This window comes from Lepidochelys kempii, chromosome 5, assembly GCF_965140285.1.
Source record: "Lepidochelys kempii isolate rLepKem1 chromosome 5, rLepKem1.hap1, whole genome shotgun sequence".
In the NCBI taxonomy this organism is placed as follows: Eukaryota; Metazoa; Chordata; order Testudines; family Cheloniidae; genus Lepidochelys; species Lepidochelys kempii.
This window is the reverse complement of record NC_136384.1, coordinates 89,547,224-89,574,145: the sequence shown is the minus strand read 5'-3', so window position 1 is coordinate 89,574,145 and position 26,922 is coordinate 89,547,224. Positions and strand designations below refer to the sequence as shown.

The window sequence follows — 26,922 nt, the reverse complement described above, 5'->3', positions numbered from 1 at the left end:
GTTTGAGAACCACTGTACTATATCATTTCCTTATACTCCTCTGCCTGTCTTTTGTCTTATGCTTCAGATTGTAAACTCCTTGGAGCAGGCACCATTTGTGGTTGTTCTGTGTTCAGCACCTAATTCAGTGGGGTCCTGGTCCATGACTAGAGTTCCTAGGCACAACAGTAATATAAATAATTTCAGTTTGAAAAAAAGACTAGATACACTGTGGCAAAAGATGCACATTGACAGTTTCTGCCCTAGAGCACAGAAGTCTCAAAATGTTGGCTTACACCGTGCAAAAGTTGGGTTCAGATTGTTTGAGACCAGGTATAACGAAGTTGCAAGTTATTTGTTCTCCTCTCAGTAGATCTTTTGGATGTGTATTTGTATGCTAAAATTGTATGCTGTTGGCATGAGGCCTAAAGCCATTTGCTATAAACTGTACAGTGACTTTATGATTCCCACTTGCCATCCTAACCTGAGACTGGATGGTTAGGGCCATTGGTAACAGATACAGAGACTTTCATCACTGTATTGTGAATTCAAATCCAGATTTTGTTAGTAACTGACAGAAACAGACCAGTTGTTTTCTGATGGTTGTGACCTATGTGAAATGAATATTTACATATGTTATCTCCTTGCAGTTCCTAGTATATACATGTCAGAATCACAAAAGTCACCCCCATGTTTGACAGTAATTGACAATCTTGTTGGCTTTCTCAAAAAAGTTCAAAAATAACCAAGGCAAGCTGACTTAACTATCTTCTCTCAGCTGCAGAACAAGGACGAAACACAACAGCAACGTAGCAAGGAGAAGCTAGCAATGCTGTATGGCAAGCAATGTACATTAATGAATATGAATTTATGGCAAAGTACCATGAGAAGAGTCACAGTGTAAACCCTTTCCATACACCTTACGCAAAACGTTACAAATACAGAACCAAATACAGCCCTGATATTGCTATACTGTCTTTAGTAGTAACAGGAATGAATTTGTTCTGTAATGGCTTCCCTACCATACAGGCAAAGTGTGAGGTTTAATTCACTGACGTTTATAAAGAGCTTTGTTATGGTCAAGTGGAAGATGCCCAAGAAATGCAAAATATTATTAGGAACTGAGTAAATCCTGGCAAAGTTAAACCCACCCCCCGTTTTCCAAGAGCTGCAAGGGATTTAGAGATGTGATTCCCATTGAGTGTTAGGGCGTCAGCTGTGTACAGTTTAAACAGGCATCATCCGATGAAGTGAGCTGTAGCTCACTAAAGCTTATGCTCAAATAAATTGGTTAGTCTCTAAGGTGCCACAAAGTCCTCCTTTTCTTTTTGTTAACCTAGTTAGTTTCAAGCTAGGGAGAAGCAGCCCCAGGTGCCCCGCTTGGCGCTGCAGAGACCCTGCCCCTGCTCGGGGCTGCCACACACCCTGGGGAATAGGGTGACCAGAGAGCAAATGTGAAAAGATCGGGGTGGAGGGTAAATAGGAGCTTATATAAGAAAAAGACCCCAAAATCGGGACTGCCCCTAAAAAATCGGGACATCTGCTCACCCTACAGGAGAAACGCTTCTCACCAGCGCAAAGGGACCAAGCCGGGATCAGCTGAAGAACACCCTGTTCTCACCTCCGCCAGTGCCGGCGCGCTCAGGCCTGGGCGCTGCCCGGAGCGAGGGGCGGGCGCCAGCGCAGGGTCCCGACCCCCGCGGGGGGGGGGGGGAGAGGGGGGAAGCCCGCGAGCGAGGCGGCGGCGGCAGCAGCAGCAGGGCCTCGCAGCGCCCCGGACCGGAGCCACTGCGGAAGGGACCCGCACCCGTCCCCCGCGACCGGGCCCGCCCGGAGCGGAAGGCACGGGCACGGCACCGCCCCCCCGCCGGCGGCCGCAGAGCAGCCTCTAACCTCACCGCCCGGCGCTGGGGGGCAATTTCGGCCTCCCCCTTGGCGCCTGAGGGACACGGCCCCCTGCCCCGATAATGGAAAATGACCCCGGACCCTCCCCAAGCCCCGCCCCCTCCTCTTACCCCGTGGCCCCGGGCCTCGCGCCGCGCCGCCGGTTTGGAAATTTCGCGCCTCCTGGGCCGCCTGCGCTGGAGTGACGTTTCTCCACGCCTCCTCCCCGCCCTAACCAGCTGCTCCTAACGCGCGTGCGCGCATGGGGTGGGGCTATAGGGAAGGGCGGTGTTGGGGTCGGACCCGTGGGGGCGGTGGGGAAGAAAAACGGAGAGAAGCTGGCACGTGGGGCCTGGAGGGGAGTAGCGAGCACGGCAGCGTAGGTGGGAAGGAGCTGAGCAGGACTAGCTGGATGGGAAGAAACGTGCTATATTTAGGCAAAACATCACTGTTATTTTAGAAAGAAAAGGAGGACTTGTGGCACCTTAGAGACTAACAAATTTATTTGAGCATGAGCTTTCATGGGCTCCAGCTCACTTCATAGGATGCTCACGAAAGCTTATGCTCAAATAAATTAGTTAGTCTCTAAGGTGCCACAAGTCCTCCTGTTCTTTTTGCAGATACAGACTAACACGGCTCCTACTCTGAAACCTATTATTTTAGAGTTACCCCCCCCCCCCCGCCTGACTGTCTCTCTCTCTCACACACACACACACACACAGACCCTACTCCCCCACCTATGAGCTCGGCACAATACTTGATCTGAGTTTGTCAGCTCCTGATCTGTTTGCATCCCCCCAGCATGCTTCAGGTCGCTACGTTTCGTGTCATAGCTGCGACACTAGTTTACCATCTCTTTTTGACAGTTGTGCTTAACTTGGATGCTCTTAGGAATAGGGTATTCCAGAAACAAGTACAGCAACTTCAGCCCGAACCGGTTGGATTTACAACAGGTCACACTCAGTTGCTTCTACCCCATAGAAATTAAGCAGTCAAAACTGTGGTTATGTTATTTATACATTTAAAAAACATTGCACTGCTGTGTGCATGGCCACACTTACGAAAGCATTGCCATAAAGAGCCAGATCATACTCAGTGAAATAGTTCCCCTCATTTTAATGGAATTACACAGATGAGTAAAGCAAGATTTGACTCTAAATATAAAAATGAGGAAACAGAGTAGTTCAGTGGTTCTCAAGCTTTTGTACTGGTGACCCCTTTCACATAGCTAGCCTCTGAGTGCAACCCTCCTTATAAATTAAAAACACTTTTTAATATATTTAACAGCATTATAAATGCTGCATGCAAAGCAGGGTTTGGGGTGGAGGCTGACACCTCACAACCCCCCATGTAATAACCTTGTGAACCCCTGAGGGGGTCCCGACCTCCAGTTTGAGAACCCCTGGTCTAGTTCATATGACTGTCAGTGGGATAAGGAAACTCATCTTTAATTGGCCTAGAATGTTAGTAAAGGTTGTGATTGATGTGCTGATGGTTATTCAGTAGCCTGTGTAAAATAATATCTAGCTCTTCTTTAGCACTTTTCATCAGTAGATCCCAAAGAGATTCACAATCTTTAATACATTTTTCCTCACAATACTGCTGTGAGGTAGAGAAATGTTATCCCCATTTTACAGATCAGGAACTGAGGCACAGAGCAGCATAGTAACTTACTTAAGGTCACACAGGAAATCTGTAGCAGACTTCTAGGCTAGGCTAGTGCCTTAACCACTGGACAATTCTTGGTAGTTTTAGTCCACTTCCTAGGAAACAGGTGACCCTATCATACCACCAGCAGTTTTTCTAGTTTCTGATTACTACATGGAGAAAATCCTCAGCTTAATTTCTCCTCCTCCTTTCTTGTCTTTTCAATGTGGGGTTGGGTCAACCTAACTTTAAATGCCAATTGACCTTTTTCCTTCCCACCTAAGCCACCTAGAAATGCAAAAATTATGGGTTCTTATTTTAATTTTGTGAGTTTCTATTTGTGTAAAATAAGAAGTACCTTTTTCCTCTGAAGACTGAAATGTTGTATTGGTACTCCAATAAGAGAATATGCGCTAGGACTGTCTGCTCCCCCTGCTAATTTTGTACATGTATCAGGTCAAACTTGCTGTTGAGTACATTAATTATGAAAGGGCCAGGTTCTGCCACTCTTGTTGCTCTGAGTGTTATTTTGATCCTCAAGTAATCTCACTGAAATCTCTGACTCCCTACACAAGTTTAGTACTTAGGAGTTCAGCCCATTCATCCTTTCCTATGCTATTCATATATTCACTTTTTTCACTGTTTCATTTACTCTCCTAATTTCAGTCTAGTTATCCTCATTCACTATTTCCTCTTAATTCTTCCTCTTTTTCTTCCATTCAGTCTCCCTCACAATCATTCAATTCATGCTCAAGCTCTTCCTCATCCCATCCTTCTCCCCACTGCCTTCCTCTTAACTCATCTCCTGTTATCTCTCATTCACATCCTATTCTGTCTCACCCATCTGCTCTAAACCGCTTCACACATTCATCTACTTACACACACCTGCTCAGACTCATCTAGCTCTCCACTCACATCCTTGTTCCTAGCCCAACCCCAGTCAAGAATTTTTGGACAACTTTGCACCTGTATTTCCCTCTCTCTCTAAAATGTTCCTTCCCCCATCTCCCATTGTGAAAAAATCAGTACTGACTATATCACTGTGCCCCTCCTTTCTCCTTAACAGAGAAGTGGCATTAAATATGTCTGATCCAAAAGTCCCTTGAAGTCAGTGGAAAAACTCCAAATTACTTCAACAGGCATTGTCATAGGCCCTGAATTTTTTAACACTTATTTGTGTCAGGGGTTTAAGATGGCTTTACTTAACAGTCTGTAACTGTAAGAATATCACTTGCAATTAATAGTAAAAATATTACTTACCTCTTTCTCCCCTCAGAGTTTAACTACTGCTTATATTAATATCTCCACCTGTTAATATTTCTTACACTGTTTTTATATTTTTTATCAAATCACTATTGCCAGATGAATTTAAAAGTGTTGGATTTTGAAATTTTCAGGGGCTTTTTTGGGTAGTGGCAATTTTTTTTTTCAAACAGGATTACTTTCTTAACTCACAAATACAAACTGGCTGGAATGTTTCCCACACATCCAGCACATCTGGAAAATACAACACTGAGCTTTGGGTGTAATGCCCACATTCACACTGCGACTCCAATTCATAACTTATGTCTTTAACTATTTCACTCCTTCCCTTTCTTGTCAAATAAAAACACAGGAGAATTTATATTTATTTTCTATTACCAATTGTGTTAATTCTTACTTAGATGTCAACATTTATTAACTCTTTCAATGATGATCAATTTAGCAGATGCATCCAGCTATTCTGGTACAATGGAGGGAGTTTGAGTAGGATACCATAACATTTTTCCATTTTGACATTGATACATCATTGGTCTGGTCTGAATTTATATCCTATGTTTCTGTAGTATGTAGCAAAAAGCTGCCTTTATTAATCAACCTATCAATTACATTATCAATATAATAATTCTTCTTCTTCATGTACAGTATGCCAGTATTTTTATTTTGGCTCTCATCCACACACAGACACGTAACTAAAGATCATTACAACATGGCAGTAGTTGTTAAAAATACACAAGAGAGTGCGGGGAGAAGAAAATCCCATATGAGAACAGTCATGGGAATGATTACATTTGAAATAGGTAAAAAATAAGACAGTATTGAAGGGAAACTGATCAGAAAAAAATAATAATGGCAAATGTGAAATAGACTCACTAGAGTGTGTATATAAAACGTGCCATTCTAGTGGATGGAGAAATATATAGAGAGGTTATCTGATAGTATGATTTAGGTTTATTAACACTCATTTGGGGTGGCCACATTACAAATGATCAAGTTTATGAATGAATTATGTATGCCATCTTAAGTGAATGCCAACAAAACTTTTATACCATATTATCATGTACTCTCTATGAGGTTTGCCACTATTTTACAGAAAAAAATGAGTTTTAAAAATATTATTGGTATTGTTTTTCATATCCCTGTGCCTGTAACATCAGGCACCTTATTTACACATAGTCCAGCTGTCCAGGTCTCAAAGAGAAAATATGACCAATAAATCTTAGAATCTTCTAAAAATTATCTAAAATAACATTCCTATACATAAGAATGCCATGATTGTAAGCTCTGCTATCTCAGGATAGGATTTTCCAGATCTAGGGGCAAGTACTGGAAACCTGGGAATCTTCCCTTTCCAGTGGTTTAAAAGCTCCCATGTCTAGCCCTGCAAGTTTATGAGCTATACCAGACATTACAATTTTCTTTGGTGCAGGACTAAATGCTCCCATCTTAGTTCTTGGGCCCGCGTAATTTGGTGGGGAAAACTCCCTAGTGAGGGGGAAGAAGGAAACATCTCTTTGGCAGGTTTTGAAAAAAAATCACAGCTGTTTGAAGCTACTCAGAGGTTTGGAATGCTAGAATAAATACAGCGGGAGTTAGATTAATGGGCCAAAGTGCAGGTGAGGCACTCACAGGTGCATGGCAAATACAATTTATCAATGCATATATGGTATAATTCATACACGTTAAAATCACCAGCTAAATAAAACATGCAGCGTTAAAGAGCCAAGACCTTGGGCTTAAAAAACAAAACAAAAACACACAACAGACCTCCGTCACATTAACTAAAGGAGACTCTCCAAGAGAGATCATGTGATATAGATCTGTGGTTTGTTAGGACAGTTGCTACAAGGCAATATAATCACAAACACTTGAGAAGGTCTGATTCCATCCACAGAGGACAATGATGCATATATATTGACCAGTACGTCAATTGACTGATGTTTATACATTATTTGGTGAAGATTTACAAAGGCATAAATATGGCATTTCTAACTCCCATTTATACCTTTGAAAATCTTCCACTTTGTGTAATGTATTTCTTCTATCTTGCATTAATACCTTCAAATGGAATCTGTTCTACTACTCCTTTCCTTCAAGCATCACAGCTGCTTAATATCCAAACCCCTGACTCTTGTGAAGCATTCACTATTTTTCTGTGGTTTGTGTGTTATTTCATTTTTCTAAATCACTTATACTTTATTTCTGTATTTCCTAACAAAATAAAACAAAAATCCCTCTCAGCAGAGGGGGTGAATTTTTCTCTCTGCACAAGTTCTCTTAATTTGTCTGAGTGTCTCAAAATGGGAAAGTTCACAAACAATCTGTTTTCCAAAATCTTGCTGCTGCTGCTGGGAATCATATTTCTGCACTTTTAGTTTATTTTCAAGTTTCAGGCTGTGATAGTCCTTCCTAACCAATCAGGGAAACTAGGGACACTACAGTGTACTCTATAGCCAAGAGGAAAAAGCTAAACTTTTTGTCTAAACAACAGAACTGCTGGACTATGAAGGGTGTGTGTGTGTGTGTGTGTGCAGATAGGAGAAAGCACTTTGTCCAACAAAGTTATAACAGTGACTCAAGCCAAACATAGAAAAATAAACCAGCTATTACTGTCTGTTCAAGACTGAACTTGTTGAGGTATGTGGGGTATTTTTCTGAATATACCATGGACTGGAATGTCATTTTTATACAGCTAGACATTGGACGCTAGATCCTCAGCTCATGTCAATCAGTGTAGCTCCATTGACTTCAATGAAACCACACCAATTGTTGTTTTTCAACAAATAAACATTGCTCTGCAGTATTTAAAACCCAAACATTTCAGCCCTAAGGGACAGAAAATGAAAAATACTATGAGCACAAGTGAAATTAAATGTATAGCTTTTCATTACCTATGCTGAGAGATATGCAAAAATAAAGAGCATGGAGACAAGTAAATTAGATTTTTAACATTCTTTCACTTTTAATAATCCAAGGTGGTGGTAGTAAGGTAGGTAAATGAATTTGTTTACATCATATGGGAAGACATTCTGTGTTTCATGTCTAATAGGTGCAGCAGAAAACTCACAAACAAAGGTGTGGGGGGGAGCGGGTTAGTTATGGCAGCTTCTCCATCCTGCCCTCTGGGCTGCAGCACTGCCTGGAATCTCTAGTGCTCTTCCCCCCCCCCCCCCCCCAAGCTCTAATGTGTGCCTTCCACCCCTGGCATGCCTCCTATGCCAGGCCTTGCGAGGGGCTCTGTGTGGGAAGACTTACAACTGTCTTCCACAATGCCTGCACGAGAGGAATCCTCTCCTGGCTGGATAAGAGGCCTTTAGGGCTCCTTTATGCCACTGGCACAAAGGGGCCGGAGCAGGCCGCTTATTTTTAAATTGACAATGTCCCTTTCCACAATTATTTATTAAGTTGTAAAAATAATGTGTTATGGTAATTTAAACAAAGTATCTTGAGGAATTAGTTTAGGACTATATTCTTCCAATATCTTCTCTAGTGATTTCTATTTCCTGCTTCCCTTTTTCCCTATTTCTTATTGTCTACCTGCTTGAAATTTTTCTTGTAACACAGAAGTAAGTATTTTGATAGTCATTTTATACTATGTGACTGTTACCGCAAACAACTTGTAGACATTCCAGTATTTGAACTATAGGCCATCTCCTATGTTATTCAGGCATTTGGACATCAGTTTTTAAGATTCTAAATCTCCTTTATACACCCGAACACTTTTACTAGCTTTATAAATATTTGAGTATTTTATTTTTCGAGTAAAAGTATATATAGCAAAGTCATCCTCTGTGTGGGAAAACCTCAGGGGACTGGAAACTCATGGCCAGATTTTCAACTGATGTAAATTGGTTTAGCTACACTGAAATCAGTGGAACTATACTGATTTACACCAAAAAGGGATCTGACTTTCAGTGAGTTTTAACTCTCAGTTTCCTTGAGGCCCTCACTGAGAGGCATGATTTGGTACCCTTCCATCCCTACCACGGAACTAAAAGAAGGCCTAAAGGAAAAATGAAGCCAATGCCTCCCCTCTCTGCTACTGAACACCCCCTCTCGGGGGTATGGCTGATTGTATAATGGGGCAGGGGGACTCACTCTGTAAGGTAAGTTTTGTGCAGTTATTTTTTATGGTTCAAGGGACAGTGGTCATTCCTCCTCCCACTGAGCTCAGGTTTCAGAGTACCAGCCGTGTTAGTCTGTATCCGCAAAAAGAAAAGGAGTACTTGTGGCACCTTAGAGACTAACCAATTTATTTGAGCATAAGCTTTTGTGAGCTACAGCTCACTACTTCGGATGAAGTAACTGCAAGAGGAGCTTCTGTGGGGTTCTGAAGAATTGGGCCTGCAGTATTCCAGGGGTATTTGGTGTTCATTACAATAGATTTCAGTAGTCCTCTTAGCCTTTATTCAAACTGTGTCCCAAATGTTTTGCAATCCTTTATAACACATATGTTTACCTTTATTAAACAAGTGATTTACTTTTATATCACATCCTTACCAACTAGCCAAATGCATGTTCAGTCTTCATTATTTGGCTGCTTGCCTATCTTTTCAATTTACTGTATATTGATTGTGAGAGGAGCTGAAATATTCAGTTTAAATACTGATTATATTTCTACTATCACAAACTCCCTTGTGTAATCATACTGTGAAAATACTTCCTGTTCCTGTACCTCTCACCATTCTCAGCAGGTGCCACAGAGAAAACACGAGTGAAGTCAATCACACCTACGATACTGAGGAAAGCAAAAAGACATAAAAATGTTCCTTAACTCCCTGTTGCTGTTGTGGGATGGTCGAATACTTGATCAATGTCAGCATTTTTGTAGCCTGATGCACAGGAATTGAGTGCAGCACACAGATGCAGAAAACTGACTCTGTATGACATTCCCTTTTGCTCCTCTGTGAAAAGATTCTATAAATTGTATAAAAGGACATAAAGTACAGAAAGCTAATCTCTTTGCCTTAACATGCTCTCTCACTGACAGCTTCTAGCAATGTGAGATATTTGAATCGGAATATCAGTTTCATATATATGAATATATTCTTCATTGTTGCACACATAAAACTACAATGTATATTTATACATTTAAGAACCTGAAAGTCTTTAACATCATTCAAAACAATAAAAAAGGAAATGGATTTAAATTGTTGGAAGCAGGAATCAAAGTAATAAATCTGCATATAAAAGGGAGTAAAATCATGTCTGAATCAATTTTCAGTGGTTTTGTGATGTGGACAACTGTCTGCTAGGAACTAGAATGTAATTACAAAACTAATATTCACTCGTAACCTAAATCATGATTTGATCTTTGGTCTCCAGATATGAAGTGAATAAAAGCATTCTAAGTTATTATTTTTGATTACAAAAATGAAATGATTAGCATAATTAAAATACAATAATACTGTGCTTAAAGACAAATGACATAATTCTACTATCGGGGGTAGCCGTGTTACTCTGTATCCACAAAAACAACAAGGAGTCTGGTGGCACCTTAAAGACTAACAGATTTATTAGGGCATGCCCTAATAAATCTGTTAGTCTTTAAGGTGCCACCAGACTCCTTGTTATAATTCTCCTATGTTAGCTACCACACTTGGCACTGAAAGTCCTAATGCAAATACCCATTTTCGCTTTGAAATCTTGATTTCTAAGTGCAAATATTGTTAGTCTGAATTGAAATTTCAATACACGCCTCAGGATCCTTCAATATATCTTAGGATAACTATGTAAGTTTCTTTTTTTATTGGGGCATCACTGGTTGTTTGGAACCAAAATGTGACCGATAGTGCATACAAATTTTTACTGTTTGCAACATCCTTTTCTTGTAATCCCTTACTCCATCACTCCAAGATATTTTGAAAAAGTTACCAAAGCTTTCCTTTTGATGTTATGAAATAATTTTAAAAAATCAAATTTTATTGTCTCTTCCTACTGCTTTAAATCAGCTAACTGACAAACTTCCCAGAGTGATGCTGCTGAACAGACAGATGAGAAAGCAAAATCCTTCCATATTGCTTCCCAGAGCACTAGACACGCAGCAAAGTACAATGGCTATCCAATGGAGGACAACATGGAGAACTTGGGAGGGGGGGAGGGAGAAATGGTAAGAGATATAAAGTAGATGAGTTTCTCTTATATGTATAATCTGCCATATTGAAATAATTGTATTGAAAGTGTACATAATTGCCAAAGTGTAATAATTTTGGCTGAAAAAAAGTAAATCGTTGCAGGCTTATAACCAATGAAATTGTTGCATGCAAATTAGCTATAGAATAAGAGTGAGGAATGAAGGGCAGATTGAGTTACCTCTGATATCACAGTGGTCTAGGACTCTTGACATGGCATGGATACATACCTTGCCGTTGCATGAGTGTAAATCAGTATGGCTGAGAACTTAAAAATTGGACAGTAAGAAGCTGTGAATCCCAGTGATGATTGAACCTCATGATATTTGGAATAAAGAGAGCTCTCAGCCATGCTTGTAGCTGTTTCCATTGCTTCACACTGACTCAACAGACATTTAGGCTTCCGAGTGTCACACAGAAGGACAATCCTGGGATCTTATTATATTGTACCAATGTCCCCTTCTACCAGCACCTGAGTCCAGTACGGTGAGGGGATGTCCTAAAGTAGCATGCCTCCATGTATTCCTCTCCGGGTTGGGTGTTTTCCCCCTTTGCTTATGTGGGTCCAGAAACTCCTGACAAAAACCCAGAGGTGTGTTCCAATCATTTATATAAAAGAATATTAGGTAAGGAAATGGGTGCAGATCAATGGGCCTAAAAGGGGCTGGGAAATTTAAGGAAATTCAATTCCAGCAGTGAAACAATAGCACAATCCTTTCCCCAACTTCTGGTGATGCCCAAAATCTTTACCCCTCCCTAGCCTGGGGCCTCTTATTCTAACAGAAGATAAAGCTGAGATGCACCAGCCTGGTGAGGTGGCTGTTCAACCTGGTGAGGTTACTGGTCCTTGGCTCCTTGGCTTTCAGCTGCCCTCAGAACACCCGTGAGTTTAAATCCAAAGTGCTCACAAGACCTTTTTCCTAGGCTCATACACTGTCACACCTGTAACCAGAACAGCACAGTCCTTCCTTTCACAGAGGCCACACACACACACACACGGCAGCCAAGTGGTGACTGTCCTTCAGCTCCTTTCACCTGTTGGGGAATCCTCCAGCTTCTTGTCCCTCCAGGCCATTGATTCTCAAGGACTAGTCTGCTTGCACTTAGACTTATTACAATATAATTTAAACATTTTCAATCTTTTTTTTGTATCAAACCAAACAAATTCTAGATGCCAACATAAAGAATTCTAAGTGCCAAAAGTACTATACATTAGAAAAAAGAACAGACCAAGATATTTACACAATGCTTGGATTCCCATATGTTAAGCGCCATATTCTCAGCACACTGATTTTTATGGCACTTGTGACTTAGCAAGACCTACTAATGTGTATTAAGTTAATTGGAATTTGTCAGACTTCTTCCATTTAATCTTATATCCAGACAAGTGTTCAAACCTTTTGATGAGTTCTAATAATTTCGGTATCGACCTCTGGGGGTTAGAGAGTAGAACTAACCATCACATCATCTACATACAGCAGTTTTTTGTTCTATGTGATCAATCTAACTTAATCTTTAAATATTTAAACGCTCAATACTATTGAGGGTAAACATTTCATTCTAATACTTTCTAGATTTCAAGCTAAAGAGTTCTAACATATATGATATGCATAATTGTTATTACAGTACACATGTGAACACAAAGTACATTATTGTGCAGCCACAAGAAGGAATTGGGTTTTTTAGGGCATCCTTCATGTAATTGAGTCTTAATCTACAATGGGTGGAATTTACGCCTTCTTGCACAAAGCCTGAGTAAATGGGCTTTACAGTAAATCCTTCATGGAAGAAAGGACATAAAATTCACCCCACAATCTGTCGGCAGGCTGTAAGCTGCACCCCAGTCCCCGTCCAGCTACTTTTCCAATCTCGAATAGGGGTACTCCTCTAACATACTCCATACATGAGAGGAGGGAGGGCTTTGGTCCATAAGATCTGCATAAGCACAGATCTATTAGACCCTCCCTCTTAGCCCCAGGTATACTGCTCTGTTCAGAGATAGTGAGGAGAAAAACTGTTACCAAAAATATCTAAACTAGTATTCAGTATGGAGTGCCTAGGCAAGAAACTCAGTTATTATGATGCAGGGCATGATATAAGAACCTAAACAAAAGCATTTCCCAGTTTTATCACTCCTTGCATGTGCCACCTAACTGCCAACTGCCAGCTATTACTCAAAAAGGTTTTGCGATTACATGGCCTGCAGCCCCTGGAATGTGGTGTTTTGAGGCAATACTTGTAGAGAACAAGAGGTGCTGTTAATGAGTAACCACTTCCCCCCTACACACACTTTTCTACATTACCCATAAACCTATCTCCATTTGTTTTGTCTCCTTTTTATTTTCCATTCCTTCACTTAGTTTATTGAACAGTACAATATAGTGTTTCTTTGACCTCCAAAAGGAAATACTACCCCAATATTCCAGTGCCTTCACTGTGTAAAGAAATAGTTCGTCATCCACACTCTTTTGCCTGCAAGATCCATAGTTGCAAATCTCTGGAATGTACTCTTTCATAAATCTCTTCTCAGTTGTTTTAGCAATCCTTCTTCCTTTATTGGTATTAACCTTTTTTTAACCTTGTCTATCTTCAGATTTAGTCCCTTCCTTATGACATCCCAGACAAAATTTCACTTTGTTTTCCTATCTTTCTCTTGTTAAAATAGTGTTCTCTAGTTTCCTAAAATTCTTGCTACCTCTACTGAATATTTACTTTGGATCACCTTAAAATCCATATTTACAGTGTATTTGATTCACAACTAATAACCATTTACATCTATATAGTACCTTTTATTCCAAAGGGCTTTATAAACTAGACTTTACATAGTTTATAAAGCCCCTTGGGATAAAAGGCAAGATTTAAGTGCAAGCTATTATTAGACAGATGCACTATATATTGATGGTATTATTACATTTACATATAAATGTAATATTATATGCAAATATATTCCAAAACCAAAAATTATATTAAGATAGAGTTAAGACTGGGAGTATGTATTAGTAACATAAAAGGATAAAAAAAATCACAGGGATGTTGTAATTATCCCAAATTCACAAATTATAAACAGTTCAGATTATACATAAAATTTATTATTATGTATATATATATATATACCAAATATATATACTTGCAAATGTACAATTAAATCACCAAAAGACCCTTAACTCTTCCCTGTAACAATGCCATGCAATAATCATAGGATGATGATGAAGTCATTTTACAGTTTGTGATTCCAGGTTAGTCTAAACTGATTTTAAAAACATTAGGTTCCCCCTTCCTTCAGTCCCCTCCATCCCTTCTCAACCCCAGAGTATCACCACAGGGCAGACTTAAGGTTGGTCAGGTGCCTTAACTGTGTTTTTCTATTGTTTATCATGTTTTTTTCCATTTCTTTTCATTTCAAAGGTTTTCTTTTAAGTATAGCCTTAACTCTGAAGATTATGGGTTTGTAATGCTTGGTTTGGAGATAATTACATCATTGTAATTTTTTTACCCTTAAGTTGCTGAAAGGTATCTTCAGTGTTAACTTCACCTTGATGTAGGTTTTGTTTGTTTTTTAGCCTTGGAATTTTTTTTTAATTTAAAATGTCATACATGAATACTAAACAAGAACCCAAACAGAATGCTACCTTGGGATACTTACTTTGATTTGGAGATGTGAGCTATCAGCTTTAAAAAACTACAGCTTTCAAGTGCAGATTCATCAGTATACCACAGCAATGCAAAGCAGCCAAAGCACACTGGTCAGTTAAACTGTGGCTACAGCTGCTTTTTTTTATCACCAGAACAGCACAAAACAGCTGAAATGTTCTGGTGAATCTGGCCCTTAATTTGTTGCTGATTTATTGACTTGAAGGGTTGTTTTAGGAAGACTGGTGCTCTATAAAAGGAAGTGTTTGGGAAGCCCTGTTCATGCATCCTTATGCCTCTACACTTTATGGGCTTTCCCTATGCTCCTGTTTCAGTTCTTCTGATAGTGTCGCCTCAGTGCATCGTGTAGCTAAGGCAGGAGTGCAAAAAGGAGGTTTTCTAGCACTGATGCCCAAGCTAGTGCGTAGACCCAGGACCTGCAAGAAGTAGTGTCAGTGGGCTCAGTGCTTCCCCAGCCATGAACAGAATGCACAATAAGATTGGTATATTATACTCCTTAACTTCCTCTGAAGTGTCAGTTATTAATGGCTGCTGCACACAGATAAACTGACTTGATCATGGACTAACGGTCATGTTTTTGTTGCTAAAATGTAGCTTATGCAAGTTAGAGTAAACAAACTTTACTACTATTTTTAAACCTGAATTTGATCATTTAGAAACATTGTTTATTCTCTGGTTTACTGTATATCAAAACTCGGCTGTGAACAGGTTCTCACCTCAAACGATCAAATGTTACAAATTTGTTAAATGGGTGAGCAAAATTGTGGGTAACTCTGAATATGAGAAGCACCCAATCTGATCCAATCAGCAAGTAAAGTTAGTATGCTGCTAGGGCTTAGCAGCAGTTTTAGTCCTCCATAGATTTTATTGTTCTTCAATGAATGAATGAAATCAATCACAGTGCATTATATGCAGCCACACCTACAGAGCTAAACAATCTTTGAGATGGTAGGGTCTTCTATTAGAGGCAAGGTGATCAAGGCCCAGATTCTCAAAGGAACATAGGCACTGCAACACTGAGCAGTAGTGCTTAACTTGTAAGGGCCTAGAAAAATAAGGAAGAGCACTTCATTCCACATAGCCTGAATTGGCTCTTTATACAATAAATGTGGAGAGAGAGGTGTCTTAGAATGTGATCCACAAAAGCCAGCACAGTAGGTGGGAAGCCACCTAAACTAGCCAATGGGAGATGCTGATGAGAGGGGTATGGACTGAGCCTCGCCCTTCTCAGAAAGATAGGTGTCTGTCTCTGTTTAGCAAACCACAAACAGTAACCTGGCTCCTAGAATCAGGCACCTTAGGTGCCTAAGTAGTCTCTTGGGGGAAATGAGTTAGGCACCTGCCTTCCTCCACACAATGTGGCCTGCAAGGTAGGTGCTCACTTTATAACTTTTAGCCCAGTCATTAGAGCACATACCTGGGATGTAGGAGACCCAGGTGCAGTTCCCCCCTCTGCCAGATGGGAGAAAGGATTTGAATAGGGCTCTCCTGCTCTCAGGAGGTTGCTCTGATCATTGGGCTCTAGGATATTCCGATGTTGGATTCCTTCAGTCTCTGCTGTTGAAGCTGCTCCACACTGGATTAAATAATTAAAGAGTGAGTGGAGCAAAAGAACTGGACCCTGGGTCTCTCACCTCACAGGTGAGTGCCCTAACCACCAGGCTATAATCATTCTTGCTCATGTGCTCTCTGGTCCAATGACTGTTCCACTGTGGATAAATACTTAAATAGTCATTAGGCCAGAGAGAGTGAGAACAACTCTGTAGCCTGGTGATTAAGGCACCCATTTGGGAGACCCCAAGTTCAGTCCCCCTACCCCAATCACGCTTTAATTATTTATCCACAGTGGAACAGCTTCAAGAGGAGGAACTGAGGGAACCCCAACATCAGAATATCTCTTAACTCAGTGGTTAGAGCAGCCCCCTAAGAGGCAGGGAGCCCTGCTTAAATCCTTTTCTCCCCTTCAGGCAGAGCAGGGGGAAATGAATCTTGTCTCCTACATCCCAGGCAAGTGCTCTAACCACAGGACTAAAAGTTAAATGGTGGGCACTTTCCTCTCTGACAGCTGGGTGTTGAATGGGACCTGATCTGATAGGCACCATAAGTGACCCTACTGGATTAGGCTCCTCACAAAAAATAGGTGTTCATTTACCTGTCTCCCCCAGTTTGTGGATCACCTTGGGGCTTAGGCAGGAGAGAGGCATCTGGATGCCTAGATAAAGGCAGCCAATGACATGCTCAGAGGCAGGAACATAGGCATCTAGGAAACTTTTACCCTGAAAACTTAGGGCTTGTCTATACTTGCAAGTTTTTTCGATAAAACTAATGTCGCCAAGGAAAAATTGACAAAAGCAAAGTCACCAAAGCGTGTCTACATTTGCTCCCTCTGTCGACAGATCATATCCACATTTGGGGCACCTTTGTTGACAGTGAGAGCAATGGACTGTGGGTATGTATTCCACAGTGCCTGGTAATACCATCCATTGCTAGGTGTTATGGGAATGCGGAAATGGAGTGCAGCGCATCCTGGGATGTGCAAAATGTACTTTCATGCACCTCTTTGTGTCCCACCGCTCCAAAGGTTTCTGGCTTCCTTTTGCGCCATTTTTCCAACTGGCATTATTTTGTAGTGTGCGCCAGCATCTGCAGTGAGAGAGGATGGATCCTGCACTTCTCTCGTATGCACTGTTAGTTGTCGTAAGGACATCGCGCATGGCAGCACAGTTACTCACAAAGTTACTTGCAAAGTTAGCAAAGGATGAATCGTAGGTACCCGAGTGTGATATGGATGGCAGCAACTTTTCAATGCTTTGTGCATTCACAGAACAGCTGCATACAGTAGACCATCACTTTTGAGCTAGGGAAACAAGCACTGATTGGTGGGATCGCATTGTCATGCAGGTGTGGGATGACGACCAGCGGGTACAGAACTTTATGATGCGTAAAGCAACCTTAATGGAGCTATGTGCTGAGCTGTCCCCAACCTGGAGTGCAGGAACACCAGATTGAGAGCTGCCCTTCCAGCAGAGAAGCATGTGTCAGTCGCTGTGTGGAATCTGACAAATCCAGACTGCTACTGGTCAGTTGCAAATCAATTTGCAGTAGGAAAGTCCACTGTTGGGGCTGTATTACTCTAAGTGTGCAGGGCAATAAATCGCATCCTGCTGCATAGGACCTTGACTCTGGGAAATGTGCATGAAACAGTGGATGGCTGTGCAGAGATGGGTTTCCCTAACTGTGGCAGGGCAATTGCTGGCACACACATTCCAATTTTGGTGCCAGACCACCTTGCCTCTGAATACATCAATAGGAAGGGATACTTCTCCATGGTGTTGCAGGTGCTTGTGGATCACCGGACATCAGTGCAGGCTGATCTGGAAAGGTGCATGACACACACATCTTCAGGAACAGTGGCCTGTACAGAAAGCTGCAGGAGGGGACCTCCTTTCCAGACCACAAGTTCACAGTGGGGAATGTGGAAATGCCCATAGTAACCCTGGGAGACCCGGCTTACTCCTTACAGACCTGGCTCATGAAACCTTATGCAGGGCACCTGGACAGCAGCAAGGAGCATTTTAACAACAGGCTGAGCAGGTGTCGCATGGTAGTTGAATGTGCCTTTGGCCGTTTGAAAGCTCGCTGGAGGTGTTTAAATGTCAGACTAGGCCTTACCGAGGATAATATTCCCATGGTCATAGCTGTGTGCTGCACTTTGCATAACATGTGTGAATCTCAGGGTGAAATGTTTGCTCAGGTGTGGTGTACTGGGATAGAGCGCTTTGCTGCACAGTTTGAACAGCCCGATGCTAGGGGTGTCAGAGGAGCCCAGAGGGCTGCTATTAACATTAGAGAGGCTTTCTGGAACCACTTTGAAAATGAGGGGCAGTAACACGTCTGCTTTAAAGTTGCTTCCCTGTTGCATCCATGTACAATTTTTGGGGACAAGATCTGTGCAATACAATGCTTTAGACCCCTGTTCCCAAGAGTGAATTGATTGCTATAGGCTTTTGTAGAACACAGAATAAAAATGCTGTACGATTAAATACCTTCGTTTTTATTCATTGTTAAAAAGGATAAAACCTCACAACTGTGTGTAGCTCCAGCTATCATTGTTTCAGCTGTGGGGGGTGGGGGGGGTGGAGTGATGGGGAAACTCAGGAGTGCTGTGGAGTGAAAAGGAATGTGTGGGCATAGGCGGGGGTGGGGTTGGCAAAGAATTGTGCATCTCCTGCAGTGGCGCCCGACCATGGATCTGCTCAGTCTGCAGCTGTATCAATGACTTGAGCATCTCTGTCTGATCCTCCATAACTTTTAGCATCCGCTCTGTTGCTTGCCTAGCAAAAGCAGCACTCTCTTTTCTGTCCTGCCTTTCGGCTTCCCAGCACTCTTTCCGTTCCCTGTTCTGTCTCTCATTATGCTGTAGAACTCACGGAACATGTCTTCTTTGCCGCACCTAGGTTTTTTTCTTATCTGCCACAGCCAGTCCATAGGGATGCGTGATGTGTTCTTCAAAATCTGTGATGAACAGAAGAGGGATTGCTACATTCCAGCAAACGATTGAAACATTTTAGTAAAAAATGCATTTTGCTAGTAGAAATCACTTTCTCTGTGAGACTCTAGGCAGGCACACAGCTCTGCGAGCACCCCGATCATGGTGAGTTTCGGGAGTGGGGGAAGGCGGTTATGCTTTTGGACAAAAAGATCACGGCTTGCAGGGCAGCTTTGCAAGGAACTCATTCTAAAATTATCCCACACTTTTTCACAGGTGGTCAACCTGCTGGCTGACCTCTCCCTGCTGAGGGTGACCAGAGAAACCAGGACTCAGCTGCTGAGTGCTTGCGGCTGTCACCCCAGTCTATATGCAGCTCAGCTATGTGCTGCTTTGGTCCCAGCTCTAGTGATTGCTAAATGGCATGGTATAATTTCCTACAATGGGGGAACTAACAAGGCTGCAATCCCTTGGAATCTGTGGCAGAGGATTAACAAGTACTTCTTGGAAACTTTCCAGAGCCTGGATTCCCTGCAGGTCTCGATGTCCATTGACACCCTACTTGGCCATGCAGATTAGCTACCCAAGGCTATGTCCAGCTCACAGAAAACACTACCTGCCTCCCATTTTTCAATTCCCTACACAAGCCACAGCAACTTACCCAAAGTCTCATCTGCTTCCTGCTCCCTGCTGAGCACTTCTGGAGTGGAGAAAAGTTCCTGGCTGCCTGCCCCACCGGGCAACCCTGCTGGAAGCACCACATCTTCTTCTAGCTCGACTTCTTCATTCACAATCTCAGCCTCCTGGTTACCCCCTCTTTCAGCTGCATGCGAAGTATCCACGGGGCAATTGGGCGACAGAGGTGGGGAAACCACCGAGGATAGCATTCAGCTCCTTATAGAAGTGGCAAGTCTTAGGTGCACCACCGGACCAATGGTTCGCCTCCCACGCCTTATGGTACCCCTGCCTAAGCTCCTTTATCTTCCCTCTGCACTGCTGTGTGTCCCGATCATAGCCCTTTTCGCACAAGCCTAGAGGAATTTGCCCATATGTGTCCCAATTCCTATGGTCACTCGCAGCTGCGACTGAACAGACTCCTCTCCCCATATACCGATCAGATCCAACAACTCAGCAGTGGCCCAGGCGAGAGTGAATTTGTGTGATAGCCAGCCATGCTGACCTGGGAAGCCACCTGGGAAGCTCCTCTGGGAAGCCAGCAAGCATATAATGAGATTTAAAAGTCCCGGGGCTTGCAAGTGGGACTGGTGGGTTGGCTGCAGGGCAGCGGAGTTCAAACCACTGACCAGAGTGGCAGCAGGGGAATTGTGGGATACTTTCTGGAGGCCAATAAAATTGAAAAAAAAAACCCTGTGGTGTCTACACTGGCTGTTTGTCAACAATAAAGTGAGGGGAAAAGACAAAAGTCTCTTGCAGGGGTGGAAGTTTTTTGTTACCAAAACTAGGGGTTTTTTTCCAGAAGAAGTGACGTTGCAGAGTGTACGTTATCACTATTTTGTCACCAAAAGCCAGTTTTTGGTGACAAAACTTGCAAGTGTAGACAAGCCCTCAGGTGCTGACTAAGTTCAGGCGCTTATACCATTTAGGGGGAATTTTGTGGATCATACTGGAGCCTAAAATAGGCACCTAAGTACCTTTGCGGATTGGGGCCCTAGTGAATAAAGCAGGAGACTTGAAGTTGAGACGTAATTTCTATTCCTGATTCTATCATTAACTCACTGTGTAACCTTGAGCAAGTTACTTAGCTTTCCTGTTCCTTGGTTCCCTCATGTGTAAAACTAAAATAATCATAATACTTACCTACTTTTGTATTTTAACTTTGAGAGCCTTATATTAAAGCCACTATAGATAGGTGCAAAATATTATGATGAGAAACACACTTGCCTAGTGTTATCTTGGGAAGAAGTGCTTTTGAATGATTTTTCCAGACATTAAGTACATTTACTGAAAACACATAAGATATAGTGGTGAAATGCTTTAAATGTGATTTCTGGTGTTACATACAGTAGTGTGCAAAATGTTGCCCATGACTATATAATACATGTAATTAATTAAGTTCTTTAATGTTTACTCATAACTCAGTATTCAACACAAATGTAGGCCAAGTATAGGATGCAACATTACTTTTAATCAGAAAATCCATTGCATGGCACATGAGCAATAGCCAAGCTGTGGCTAAGAACAGATGGCGGGAAGAACTAAGAACTTGACCCCATCTGGAATTTTTCTCATGCTATTATAAGGGTAAAGTAAATATTCTGAAAGGTTTGGGGGTCTTCACTTGCAGAGCTGGCATTGCAATAACATTGACATCTCCAGGATTCATGGTTTGCAAGGCATGCTGTTTGATAATGGATGTTCTGTGCCATAGAAAGAAATTATAAATGGAACTCTAATAAATGGTGCTCTTAGCTCTGCCAGTACATTAATGTAGATGTGAAAGACATGTTAAGTCTGATCTGTAACTGGGTAATGTTATGATTAGTGTTTGTGATGTAATAAAGAAAACCTAATTAAGAAACTGCCAGGGGAAAATACAAGAGGCCTGTTCTTTTAACAAAATCTGCCACCACTGAAAAGAGATTTTAAAATGTCATTTAGCTAACTTTAGCAACACACCATTTAAAATCATAGTAAAACCTATTATTTCTTGTTCAGAGACCTTGTAATTCAATTGGTCTAGTAAGCTTTGCTATCTCTAGTTAGAGAAAATTCTTAAAAAGAAACTGCTACAAAAATTTTGTGTGATGTCTGCAAAGACCAATGGGTTGTTGTTGTTTTTTTGGTGATACAGCCTCAGCTATGTAAGATTTTAAAATGTTTGTAATCTCTGTTTTGTAGAAAATGTTTGTAGGCCATCTGGTGTATTTTACGTATTATCTAAAATTTAATTGTTAGTATCACTAATTATTAAATATATTTGAAGCTAGAAAATGGTCATATTGCAGGAATTACATATATTATACACTGAAATTTCATAAATCTTTACTGTGCTCTTTCCACATAGCTTCTCATTCATTCATTGTAATAATAAAAACTTCTTAAGCAAAATATGCTGAAGATCATGGTATAGCTTCAGAATTTAGTGGTCTGAGCATAAAGTGCATGATCCTGCACAATTTAAATCATTGAGAGTTTTAAAACTGACATCAACTGGTGCAGAATCAGACCGAAGGAGTTCAATCCTGCAAGGTGCTGAACAGTGAAGCCCTGATCCAGCAACAAACATAACATGCGGTTCACTTTAAGCATTTGAGTAATCCAATTGACTTCAATGGGATTATTCACATCATGAAGATAAGCACATGTTTAGGTGCTTTGCTAGACTATTCAGCACCTTGTAGGACTGAGCTGCAAATTATGGCAGGTTTGGACTTCCTTTGTGCCACATGAGCAAGACAAAAGGAGTGGAGAAGGCCAGAGGCTCCCTGAAAACACTGGTTTAACACTGGCAGGGTCAGTTCAGATCTTCATCCTTCTGGTGTTAGTAAACTGAGTTTAATGTTTTTGGGGGGTGTTTCAGATGAGACCTTAAATGTAAGACCTTGTCATGTTATAAGAGAACAAAGCAAACACTTGCTCCTAGGTATTATGAATCCCTTCCCTCAGTATTCTGCAGTGTGCTGTGCATAAGTCTCGTTCCAAGGGTAGTTATCTTGCAGTGGTGTTGTATCTATGTAGGACTATATTCTGAGGCCGTATGGACATATACTTCTGTTTATATGGATCTACTTCAGCTACACAGTGGATACAAAGTTGCACAAAACCTCTGCTGTTGCACTCAGCTGCCTGTCTCTGCAGAGACTTGACAGGTCTCCCACAGTCAGTAGGTCTCCACAAATTTGGATCCTCGTGGGTAAAACCCAGTGTCAGAAGAGGATGGTGGGCTATGTGCTCTAATCCTTATAACCAGCAACAACCAGTAGCTGGTAGTGGGACAGCTAATGCATGTCCCAGTCTTGCTGGGCATGAGGGCTCCTTCTTTGAGCCCAGCCTGCTGTGTTATAGCCCATATTCACCTGAGAAAAACACAGCTTTTCTTGCTCTTTCAGAATAGGACCAGTAGTGTGTAAATCTCTTTGGGATCCTTTGGGAGGAAAGGCACTTTACAAAATTAACAATAATCATATTTACTATGCAAAGGGCTATTTACATTCTACTTTATCTTTAAGTTAAGTTAAGCAATAAGAATCAAGGGGCAGAGCATTTCCTGGGGATTAATGACTGTCTGGGAGGAGTTTAAGGGCCAAGCTCCAGCTAAAGGCCATTAACTCCATTGTCACTAAAAATGCTTAGGAAATGCCTTGTGCCAAGGTCATTATTACCCTTATAACAAATGTAGGCACATGTTTTTTTTTTTTCTTGAGGGTGTATTTTCATTTGGTATGCACAGGAGAATTTACACTCTTTTAGTATTAGCCAGTTCAATTGCTGGAGTCACCTCTCAACATTCCATTCCTCATATAGTTTTAGTTAAATGTATTGTGAAAAATGGAAGCAAATCACTCTTATGTTTTCCTAACCAACATACCTGATCATAATTTCAGACTTTTTGGCAGATATGGGATGTCTTCTGCTGTCTACCAAACAAAACAATGCTGCAGAGACATTTCCCTGAAAGAAGAAAAAACTTTATGGACCAGGTTCTCACATGAAGATCCAGCTCCCTTCATGACAAAGGTTAAAACTGGCCCCAGAATCAAGGAGTTTCAACCAGCTGTGCTCCCCTTTGAGCTTCGTTCAGCAGATTGAGAGTGCAACTGCGAATTTAGCCCTGTATGATGTGCATCAGAAAGTACTTCAAATCCTCCTCATTATTTATTATGTATACACAAAGGCATGATCTTTCACAGTACACCAGCTAGTCAGTTGGCCAAATGGAAATTTAACTTGGGCAAGATTTATATAGGTTATAATAAGTTAGAAAAGCCTATAAAAACAGTTAATAATTAAATGTAAAATGTCTTTTGGGGGCTACAGCTGGGCAGTGGAAGCAGAACTCACAAAAATCCATTTGGAATGGATTCTGGTGGAACTGAATAGGTTACACTATTTTCGGTCAGCACAAGTGTTTCTCCTCATGATAATCTCAGTCAGTATCATAAGTAGGGATGGGAACTGGTTCAGATAAACTAAAAACTGATTCAAATGTTCATCCCAAACAAATATAAAGCTGAGGTTTACAAAAGGTTGGTTAACTTTCAAAACATCAATGCATACCTTTGCATTTTTGCAATATTTTGGTTCCAGCCAAAATTAGGATGGACCAACATATTGCAAAAAAGATTGTCCTTGTCATATTTCTGTTACTGCTGAAATCCAGGAAGTTCTGCAAAACGCTCAAGAAAGTTTTATCTTTGTCATATACTATATTATTGTATAATGCCTAGCAGAATGGAGCCCTGACTTCGATAAGGCCTCCAAACACTGCTGCAACATAGTATTAAATAATAATTATTATTATTATGTTGCAAAACTCCAAGCTGATTTCCAGACCAAAATGTAGACTGCTCATCTGAAACTTTTGATGTTGGTCAGCTAGTAATGGTAAGAACACAGCCCCCAAAGAAACATCACTTTTAAAAAATTCAGATTTTATTTAATTAAACTTTTTTCCACTATGGAATTTCACAGCTCAGGTGATCACCTGATGATAGAACTGACTGGCCTTCAGAACTCATCCTGACTAGTCTTCGCTATGATGAAGAGAACTATCAACATAGTTCTTTTTACCATAACTACCTGTAAACTGAGGTGTTTCTAAAATTGGCTGTCTTGCTTGATCAGAACCATGCTCTAGCTATGACATCTGTTTTCTTTTTAGGATATGCAGAGGCCCTGCCCAAGGTCCTACATATCACTTCAAGTTCTTAATACAGAATTTATGTGGGACCTTAAGTGGTACATAGGATCTTGCATAAGCCCTCCTCTCTGGGGTGAATTTCATCCTTAAAGAGCAGGGGATAATCCAAGTATTTTGGTCAACACGTCTTCTTATGTGAAAAATCCTTATACTTTTCTCCTTATCCTTCTCCAAAACATGTTCACATAACTATTCTGCTTACCTTACCTTTGTATATACTGACAGTTTTCATCTTGTTTTAAAGTTATATCCCATTGGCATCTGTATAACTTTTGTTTCTCCATCCCAGAGGACTGGAGAACGCAAATATAGTATCTATCTTTAAAAGGGGGAACAAAGAGGACCCAGGGAATTATAGTCAGCCTAACTTCAATATGTAGAAGGATACTGGATCTAATTATTAAACAATCAACTTGTAAGCACCTGCAGGATAATAGGGTTATAAGTAATAGCCAGCATGGATTTGTCAAGAACAAATCATGCCAAATCAACCTAATTTCTTTTTTTTGACATGGTTACTGACTAATGCAGCCCAATATGCCGTTAGTCTTCTTGGCAACAAGGGCACACTGTTGACTCATATCCAGCTTCTCGTCCTCTGTAAGAATCCCATGCACTGCTACAGGCTGGGGGCCGACTGGCTAAGCAGCAGTTCTACAGAAAAGGACCTGGGGATTACAGTGGATGAGAAGCTGGATATGAGTTAACAGTGTGCTCTTGTTGCCAAGAAGACTAAAGGCATATTGGGCTGCATTAGTAGGAGCATTGCCAGCAGATCAAGGAAAGTGATTATTTCCCTCTATTCGGCACTGGTGAGGCATCTGGAGTATTGAATCCAGTTTTGGTCCCCCAGTACAGAAAGGATGTGGACTAATTGGAGAGAGTCCAGCAGAGGGCAACGAAAATGATTAGGGGGCTGGGGCACATGACTTATGAGGAGAGGCTGAGGGAACTGGGCTTATTTAGTCTTCAGAAGAGAAGAATGAGGGGCGATTTGATAGCAGCCTTCAACTACCTGAAGGGGGGTTTCAAAGAGGATGGAGCTAGGCTGTTCTCAGTGGTGGTAGATGACAAAACAAGGAGCAATGGTCTCAAGTTGCAGTGGAGGTGGTCTAGGTTGGATATTAAGAAAAACTATTTCACTAGGAGGGTGGTGAAGCACTGGAATGGGTTGGAATCTCCATCCTTATAGGTTTTTAAGGCCCGGCTTGACAAAGCCCTGGCTGGGCTGATTTAGTTGGGGATGGTCCTGCTTAGAGCAGGGGGTTGGACTAGATGACCTCCTGAGGTCTCTTCTAACCCCAATTTTCTATGATTCTATGATTGGTGCGGGGAAGCAGTAGACATGATTTACTGATTTTATCTTGATTTTAGTAAGGCTTTTGATACAGTTCCAAATGACATTCTCATAAGCAAATTAGGGAAATGTGGTCCACATTTCCATGATTAAATCTATAACACTATTTTTAAAATACTTCAACAATCCTATATGTTTACCATATGGGCTTCCTTAGACGCCAAATCAACTACCATTGATCTCAATGGGAATTGATTCAGGTCCTAAGGCACTGATCCTGAAACCATTTATATATGTGCTTAACTTTGCACACTTCAGAGAACTTAGCACTTGCATAATGTTTTCAGGATCAGGGCTTAAATCTTGAAAATGGAATAGATTATAATTGATTATTGTGCATGTATTTTTTTCCATTAAGTTCTTTCAAGCTTGTTACTGTAAATTATCTGTTGAGAATCTATGTGCTACATTTTGTCTCATTACTCCTAGTTGCATTGTTTGGTTTTGTGTCTTTTTTTCCAAGGCTAAATCCATAAATAAAATAAAATTAACAACAAACAGTAGGTTCCAACACCCAAAGTTGCGTGTGTTTGTCAAACTTAAATTTTTTGGGGGTTCTCAATGAGGTTAGTGGTTGTAGGTCCCCATCGTTTTAGTGCTTCCTTTCCCCTCAGTCTCTCCTTTTGTCCATCCCCTACTCCAA

The 26,922-nt window shown here is 41.2% G+C and overlaps 1 protein-coding gene across 8 annotated transcripts in view; it reads right to left on the bottom strand.

The window, feature by feature from the left end:
- Positions 1-2,065, bottom strand: part of FANCC (FA complementation group C) — a 156,756-nt gene extending 154,691 nt beyond the window's left edge. For 3 of the 8 annotated variants that reach the window (XM_073344973.2, XM_078852863.1, XM_078852862.1), the window contains exon 1: positions 1,601-1,835. The gene's annotated coding sequence lies outside the window, so the exon portion shown is untranslated. Of the gene's footprint in view, positions 1-1,527; positions 1,838-1,994 lie in introns of those variants that run through there. The other 5 variants (XM_078852864.1, XM_078852865.1, XM_073344975.2 and 2 more) reach the window with 4 other exon arrangements.
- Positions 2,066-26,922: the final 24,857 nt, after the last annotated feature.